Source organism: Choloepus didactylus, chromosome 26 (assembly GCF_015220235.1).
Source record: "Choloepus didactylus isolate mChoDid1 chromosome 26, mChoDid1.pri, whole genome shotgun sequence".
Classification (NCBI taxonomy): Eukaryota; Metazoa; Chordata; class Mammalia; order Pilosa; family Megalonychidae; genus Choloepus; species Choloepus didactylus.
In genome coordinates this window covers 11286037-11294623 of record NC_051332.1, presented here as the reverse complement: position 1 = coordinate 11294623, position 8587 = coordinate 11286037, and the positions used below count along the sequence as shown (strand labels likewise).

The following is an 8587-nucleotide window of genomic DNA, read 5'->3' as shown; positions in this document are numbered from 1 at the left end:
CTTAAATATTTCTTCAGATTTTCCTTCTTTTTAGAATTAATTTAGTTGCTCATTATAAGTATTTATTGATACAGCCTTTTGCACATCAGGCATTCTGTCCAATAAGGAACTGGACTAAAGCGTTCAGGGAATGACTTTAGCTGCAGTTATGATTTGTAAAATGTCATCATGATGAATTTGTAGTATGGATGTCTGTGATTTTGATCAAATTAGATATATATAAGTGTGGGTGGAAGGCATATCATTAGTTTGAGATGAGACATGTGATTCTTCTGGTAAAATACCAGTATGTATGTATGTATGTATGTATGTATGTATGTATGCATGTATGTATATACTTGTATACAGAATGTGCTGCTAAACAGAACAGGCTTGTAGAAGCAAATGCATTACACAGAGGTTTGGTAGTCTATTATAAACCTAGGAGATAAAACCCAGACTTTGTATTTTTAATAATTGTACTTTGAGATATTTACACTAACATATTTTTTTCAGAACCATCTACCATTGTACTTTATTATTAGCTTTATTGACACACAGCCTCAAAAATTGCATATAAACTCAGAATTGTTCCTCTCCACAGAAATCTTTAGTAAAATGCAAAAGATTTATACAATCTGAAGAGAAATGAGAGTATGTACATTAACATATTTTATTGCAGACATGAATACCTGTGAAATTTCATTTCAGCCATTTCCTTCATGAGGAGAAATCATTGTAATCTGTTCCATTTTTACATAGACCTGCCTCAGTTCTAAAGGGACTTGACCTCCTCCTTCCACTATTATTTGTTGGTATTTTAAGACAAAGACAAATGAGTGCTTTTCAAATCTGTAGTTCTCATTTTTGCATTGGATAGTATATTTCTCCTTTTTAAGAGGAAGTACTATTTTTCTTCAATGTTTTTCTTGATTGGTCCTTGTTTCAGTTTGCTATAATGCTGGAAGGCAATATACCAGAAATGGATTGGCTTCTATAATGGGGATTTATTAGGCTACAAATTTACAGTTCTAAGGACATAAAAGTGTCCAGACTAAGGCACCAGAAGAGTATACCTTCATTGAAGAAAGGCCAATGGCAATTGGAACACCTCCGTCTACTGTGAAGGGACATGGACAGCATTTGCTGGTCCTTTGCTCCTGGGTTCTGGTTTCAAAATGTTTTCCTCCAAAATGTGTCTGAGCTTCTGTCTTAGCTTCTTTCAGCTTTCTGTTTGGTTTTTCTTGGACATTTCTCTCTAAACATCTGGGAATTCTCTCTTAGCTTCTCCAGGACAAACTCTGGGCTTCATGTCTTAGCTCAGTATCTCCAAATATCTCTCTATCTGCATCTCCAAATGTCTTGTCCTGTGTGGGCTCTCAGCTCTGTTAAGGACTCCAGTGATCTAATTAAGACTTGCCTTGAATGGGTGGAGTCACATCTCCTTGGAAATCTAATAAAAATGTCCCACCCAGAATTGGGTGAGTCACATCTCCATGGGAACAATCTAATCAAAATGTTCCACCCTATAATATTGGATTAAAATATCATGACTTCTTCTGGGTATATAACACCTTCAAGCTGGTACAGTTACTTTTTTTCTTTAAATAATTGTGTTGAGTTCTTTGTTTTTTTTTTCCATTCAGATTAGCTTACGACTGCACACTTACAAGAGATTAAATCTGTCTTTACGATTCCATCCTTTCACTATAGGAACAGTAATGGGTATGCATATCTGCATTTTGCTTTTAGAAAAAAATCTTCTTTAGGTTTCAATATTTAATTGAACAAATAGCAGTTCATTTATATACACTGATTTCTTAAAGAACACAAAATTCATGGGATTCCCCTCCCCTCCATATATTTGTGAACCAATTCAGCATGAAAATTATTTATTTTTCATGTACTTACATGCCTGAAGAAATCTAAACTCTGATTGTGTATGTTCAATGCCAGTCTAAAGAGTGCCTATAGCTTGGGGGAGAAGCATAAATAATCCTGTTGTAGCTAATCATCTTATACATTTTCCTTCCTGCCAACTATGTTATTTTCAGCTATTTGAGTCTCTTTTTTTATGTAGGCAGAAATTTGAAATTGAAACTTGGGAAATTAAGGTTACATATTGCTTTGGGCCCCTGAAATAGTATATTGCATCAATTTTCACTTTAACACTGGATTTGCTGCAAAGGAGGGAAAAAATATATAGAAATTAATTTTAAAGATGAAAACAACTCATAAATCAGTTTTCCCAAGTCTGCATAAGTGAATTAGAAAAAAGTATACAGAAAATCATCTACAAGGAACATTGTATTAGTGGGGAATATGAATAAATTCAGTTGGTTGTATTTTATTTTATGGTGTATGACTCTGTGGTAAACAGCATTTTTGACATTTTTCATTTGTTTATAAAAGTATTAGGAAATATAATTTAATGTTAGAAATAAAATATTTGAACAAAAGATGTTTCAATTATCTGTGCTTTTATGAAGCAGAGTTAAACATTCTAAGTGTATAGTTTTCTGTTTAAATTTGTGTTTATTTTTTTTATTAGTTTGCTGCTAATTATGGCCTCATAAGTATAAGAAAGTTATTTTATATTTTATTGTTGCCTTATGTTTTATAAATAACATTGCTTTTGAAAATCTGATAGTGTCAACATTTCAAAAGTTTTATATGAAATATTTATGTATTTTAGCAAATTACAGTAGTACCATTTTGTTTGGTCTGAATGTTCCCAGGCATTGAGATAAATGTTGAGTAAGAGATTATATATATGATAGTGGCTTCCTCATTTGTCATAGTTAAAGATTTATTTATTATGATTCTAAAGGCACTAAATATAAAATGAAAACAGATGAAATTAGATGTATTTAAAGTCTTCATTTATGTTCCTTAAAGCACATCATTGGTAGAGCTGAAACACAAGTAAAATCTTGGATCATGAGTCATTATAAGCATATATCTGACAACATGTTCATATTCAGTATATGAACTGCTCCTATAACAATTACAAAAACTAAATGGAAAAATGTTTTGAAGAGGTATTTCACAAAAAATTGGATAAATAATTTCTCAATAAAAGTTTGAGAAGAGAAGAGATATGATTTCTTATCTTAGAAATGAAGATTAAAACCAATGTGAATACAATTTCAAACCTCAGGATGTAATAAAGTTTAAAGAACTTTAGCACAAAGTTTGACATACATTGGAAGAGATGGAATTCTCACAGATTTATGGTAGGAATGGAAAAGGGAACAAAGAGTTTTAAAAATTACTTGTCAGTATATACTATGAAAATATATTCTTTTTATTTGATACTTGAATATCAAGAGTGATGATACTGATAACAGGAATATCTAATGGTTCATGCATAGACACTACGCATCAGGCATAGGTAATCTTTTTTTTTATTAGAGAACTTGTAGATTTACTGAACAATCATGCATAAAACACAGGATTACCAAATACTGCCCTATTAATGACATCTTGTATTCTTGTGGAAGATTTGTTACAGTTGCTGATACCATGTGTTTATAATTGTACTATTAACTATAGTCCATGGTTTGACTTAATGTTCACTGTTTCTGTACTGTGGTTCTAAGGATTTTTTTAAAAATATATTCTGTTTCCATGCATACAATCTAACATTTCACCTTTTTAATCATTCAGATGTATATTTTAGTGTTGTTAATTTCATTCACGATGTTGCGCTACTACCACTGCTATCCATTACCAAAACATGTCCATATTCCAAATAGGAACTCTGTACATTTTAAGCTTTAACTGCCCATTCACATTCTGCACTCTGCCACTGGCAGCCTATATTCCAGTTTCTGATTCTATGAGTTTGTTCATTCTAACTATTAAAAAAACTGTGAGACCATACTATATTTTTCCTTTTGTTTCTGGTTTATTTCATTGAACATGTCTCCAAGAACCACATGTGTTTTTTGTACCAGGACATCACTCCTTTTCATTGTTGAATGATAGTCCATTAGAATATATATATGTGCCATATTTTATTTATCAATTCAGAGGTTGATGGACACTGGGTTGTTTCCATCTTTCAGCAATTGTGAATAATGTCTCTATGAAAATTGGTGTTCAAATATCTGAGTCCCTGTTTCCAGGAGTATACTTTGTAGAGAGATTGCTGGGTCATATGGTTGTATCGTATTTGGGTTTCTGAGGAAATACCTAATTGTCTTCCATGGTGGCTTCACCATTTTATATTTCTAGAAGCAATTAATGAATGATCCTTTTTCTCTGCATCCACTTCAGCAGTAGTTATTTTCCTTTTTTAAAATAGCAGCCATTCTAATGGGTGGGAAATGGTATCTAATTGTGGTTTTGATTTGCATTTCCTTGATGGCAAAAAATGTTGAACATCTTTTCATGTGCTTTCTGGGCATTTGTATATCTTCTCTGGAAAGCTGTCTATTCAAGTCTTTTGTCTATTTTTAATTTGGTTGTTTGTCTTTTTGCTCTTAAGTTTAAAATTTTTTTATATTTTCTTGATATCAAAACTTTATCACCATGAGCCATTGATTGTATACTTTGGATGGATTATTTGGTGTGTGAATATATCTCAATAAATTGCATTATAAACTTAATCAGATATGTGGTTTGCAAATGTTTTCAACCTTTGTGTAGGTTTTCATTATAATGTAATGATAATCTCCTTGTATTTGCAAATGTTTTTAATTTTGATGCAGTCTCTTTTCTCTATTTTTTTTCTATCACTTGTGCTTTGGATATAAATTCTAAGAGACAATTGTCTATCAGAAAGTCAGGAAGTTTCTCTCCTACATTTCTTCTAGGAGTTTATAGATCTGTCTCTTATATTTAGCTCTTTGATCCATTTTATGTTGGTTTCTGTATAAGGTGTGAGGCAAAGACACTCTTTTTTCTTCTTTTTTTTGCAAATGGGTAACAGTTCCACCATTTTTGAAGAGCCAATTCTTTCCCAAATTGAGTGGTCTTATACCCCGTGTCAAAAATCATGTGGCCATAAATACGAACATTTATTTATGAGCTCTCAATTCAATTTCATTGGCCTATAAGAATGTCCTTGTGCCAGTTCCATGTTGTTTTTATTACTGTGACTTTGTAATATGTTTTAAGATCTAACTTTATTCTCCTTTTTTCAAATGGCTTTAGCTATTTGGTGCCCTTTAACATCAAAATAATATTGATGATTGGCTTTCCCATTTATGCAAAAGATAGATTGTTGGAATTATGATTGAAAATGAGTACATAATTTTGGGGGGTAAAATGACATTTTAATGATGTTATTGTTTGCAACAGATGCTGAAGTGAGGTATATCATAAATGAGTTGATGTTTACTATGTAGATTTTTTAATTTGCAAGCTTACTGTTCTAAGCTGAGAAAAATGTCAAAATTAAAACATTGTCATGTCAGTACCTTCCCTGTGATGGCAGGCTGACAGTGATCCTGGACTGATATGTCAGATGGCAAGGTGCATTGTGGTATCTGCTGGTCTCTTCCTTCTCTTCCAGGTTTCATTGCTTCCAGCTTCTGGCTATGGTGGCTTCCTCTCTGTTTCTGTGGCTTTCTCTCTTAGCCCAGTAACTTTTTCTGAGTTTTAACATCTTATAAAGGAAGACAGTAAGAGGATTAAGACCAACCTGGGTCATGACTCAACTGAAGTAATCTAATCAAGGGTCCACATTTACACCCACATGAATGGGTAAGTTTTAAGAACATGATCTTCTGGGACCATTCAACTTCAAACTACCACAAGAATATTTAGTTTTCCGATCCATGCACATGGAATGTCTTTCCATTTATTTAGGTCTTCTCTGATTTCTTCTAACCATGTTTTGTAGATGTCTGTGTATAAGTCCTTTACATTTTTGTTTGATTTTTTCCTAGATATTTGAATCTTTTGGCTGCTACTGTGAATGGAATTTGTATTGATTTATTCTTTTTTTTTATTAAATTCAGTTTTATTGAAATACATTCACACACCATACAATCATCCATGATATACAATCCACTGTCCACAGTATGATAACATAGTTATGCGTTCGTCACCACAATCTATCTCTGAACATTTTCCTTACTTCAGAAAGAACCAGAACAAGAATAAAAAATAAAAGTGAAAAAAAAACACCCAAATCATCCCCCCATCCCACCCCATTTGTCCTTTAGTTTTTATCCCCATTCCTCCACTCATCCATACACTAGATAAAGGGGGTGTGATCCACAAGGTCTTCACAATCACACTGTCACCCCTTGTAATCTACATTATTGTATAATTGTCTTCAGGAGTCCAGACTGCTAAGTTGGAGTTTGGTAGTTTCAGCTATTTACTTAAAGCTATTCCAATACATTAAAGCCTAAGAGATGTTATCTAAATAGTGCATAAGAATGTCCACCAGAGTGACCTCTCAACTCCATTTGGAATCTCTCAGCCACTGAAACCATTTTGTCTCATTTTGCATCCCCCTTTTGGTCAAGAAGATACTCTCAGTCCCATGATGCCGGGTCCACATTCATTCCTGGAAGTCATATTCTGCATTGCCAGGGAGATTTACACCCCTGGGAGTTGGGTCCCATGTAGGGGGGAGGGCAGCGAGTTCACCTGTTGAGATGGCTCACTTAGAGAGAGAGAGGGCCACATCTGAGCAACAAAGAGGTACTCAGGGGGAGACTCTTAGGCACCATTACATACAACTTTAGACTCTCCTTTGTGGTAATGAGCTTCATAAGGGCAAGTCCCTTGCTTGAGGGCTCAGCACATCAAACCGCCAGTCCCAATGTTTGTGACTACATATGGTAGGGGATCAGCATCTCAAAGCTTAGAGATAGGCCTTACAATTCAGGGATAGAGTTAACTGCTGTAAGAGCTTACAATCTAGGGACTATTACAATTATTGTGTCCATGTTAGGCTATGTTCTAAGATTCAATTCTGAGTTTATACATTGTAGTTAGTCCATATTGGTGAGGCATCATCCCTCTCACCATGTTTTCTCCAACACTTTTACTCCTATATATATATTTTCCTACAATTTTATAGAGTTATATTCACATACCATACATTTATCCACAGTGTACAATCAGTTGTTCATGGTATCATCATAAAGTTGTACATTTATCACCACAATCAGCATTTGAACATACTGATTACTACAAGAAAAATTGTTTTTTTTTTAAGCAATAAGAAAAAATGATAAAAAGAAAAATAACATGTCATACAATACAATATACTACTAAGGACAGCAAATAACACCACTACCAAGAATCCCATATTACTCCCCTATATCCCCTTCTCATATACATTTAGTGTTGGTGTATTGCCTTTGTTACATTTAATGGCGGTATATTATAATGTTACTGTTGACCATCAACTCCAGTTTGCTTTGATTATGTTTTTTCCTGTATACCATCCTTTTTCAAATTTCTACATGGTTGACATTCATTTGCTTTCCCACATGCAAAAACATTTTTATATTTGTATATTTAGTAACAGTCATTGGCCACTCCAGTTTTTGCCATGTTATACAGTCCCAGTCTTTATCATCTATCTTTAACTCTGGTGTCATACATTCTCCTATCCCACCTCTTTCAGCTTTACTCACAGACATCTTTGTTCAGTGTACTTACAATACCGTGCTACCATCAAAGAGTATTATGCTATTTCTGGATCTATGCAATCAATCCTAAACATTATGTACTTCTTCAGCATCAGATGGCTGATCTCTGCCCTCTTTCTATGTCTTGGTCACCTGTGTTGTCAGCTTTTAACTCCCAAAGTTTGTTCATTAATGTCTGTTCATATTAGTGAGACCATACAGAATCTGTCCTTTTGTTTCTGGCTAACTTCACTCAACATAATATCCTCAAGGTTCATCCACATTATTACATGATCCATGTCTTTGTTCTGTCTTACAGCTGCATAATATTCCATCATGTGTATATACCACAGTTTGTTTATCCACTCGTCCTTTGATGGGCATTTGGGCTCTTTCCATCTCTTGGCAATTGTGAATAATGCTGCAATAAACATTGGTTTACAAATGTCTGTTTGTGTCTTAAATTTCAGTTCCTCTGAGTATATACCCAGCAATGGAATAGCTGGGTCATATGGCAAATCTATATTTAGCTTCCTGAGGAACCTCCATACTGTCTTCCAGAGTGGCTGTACCAATCTACATTCCCACCAACAATGAATAAGTGTGTCTCTTTCTCCACATCCTCTCCAGCACTTGTCATTTTCTGTTTTTTGGATAATGGCCATTCTGGTAGGTGTGAGATGATATCTCATTGTGGTTTTGATTTGCATTTCCTTAATAGCCAGTGAAGTTGAGCATTTTTTCATATGCTTTTGAGCCATTTGTATTTCCTCTTCAGAAAAATGTCTGTTCATGTCTTTTGCCCAGTTTTTAATTTGATTCTTTGTCTTTCTGGTATTGAGATGCAGGATTCCTTTATATATTCGGGATATTAAACCCTTATCTGATATGTGGTTTCCAAATATCATCTCCCATTGTGTAGGTTGCCTTTTGACTTTTCTGACAAAGTCCTTTGATGTACAAAAGTGTTTAATTTTGAGGAGATCCCATTTGTCTATTTGTTCTTT

At 34.0% G+C, this 8587-nt stretch overlaps 1 non-coding gene across 1 annotated transcript; it reads right to left on the bottom strand.

Annotated features, from left to right (window-relative positions):
- Window positions 1-523: 523 nt before the first annotated feature.
- Window positions 524-637, bottom strand: LOC119520900. Its single transcript, XR_005214231.1, has one exon. It is a non-coding gene; the product is annotated as a U5 spliceosomal RNA (small nuclear RNA).
- Between the last annotated feature and the right edge of the window lie 7950 nt (window positions 638-8587).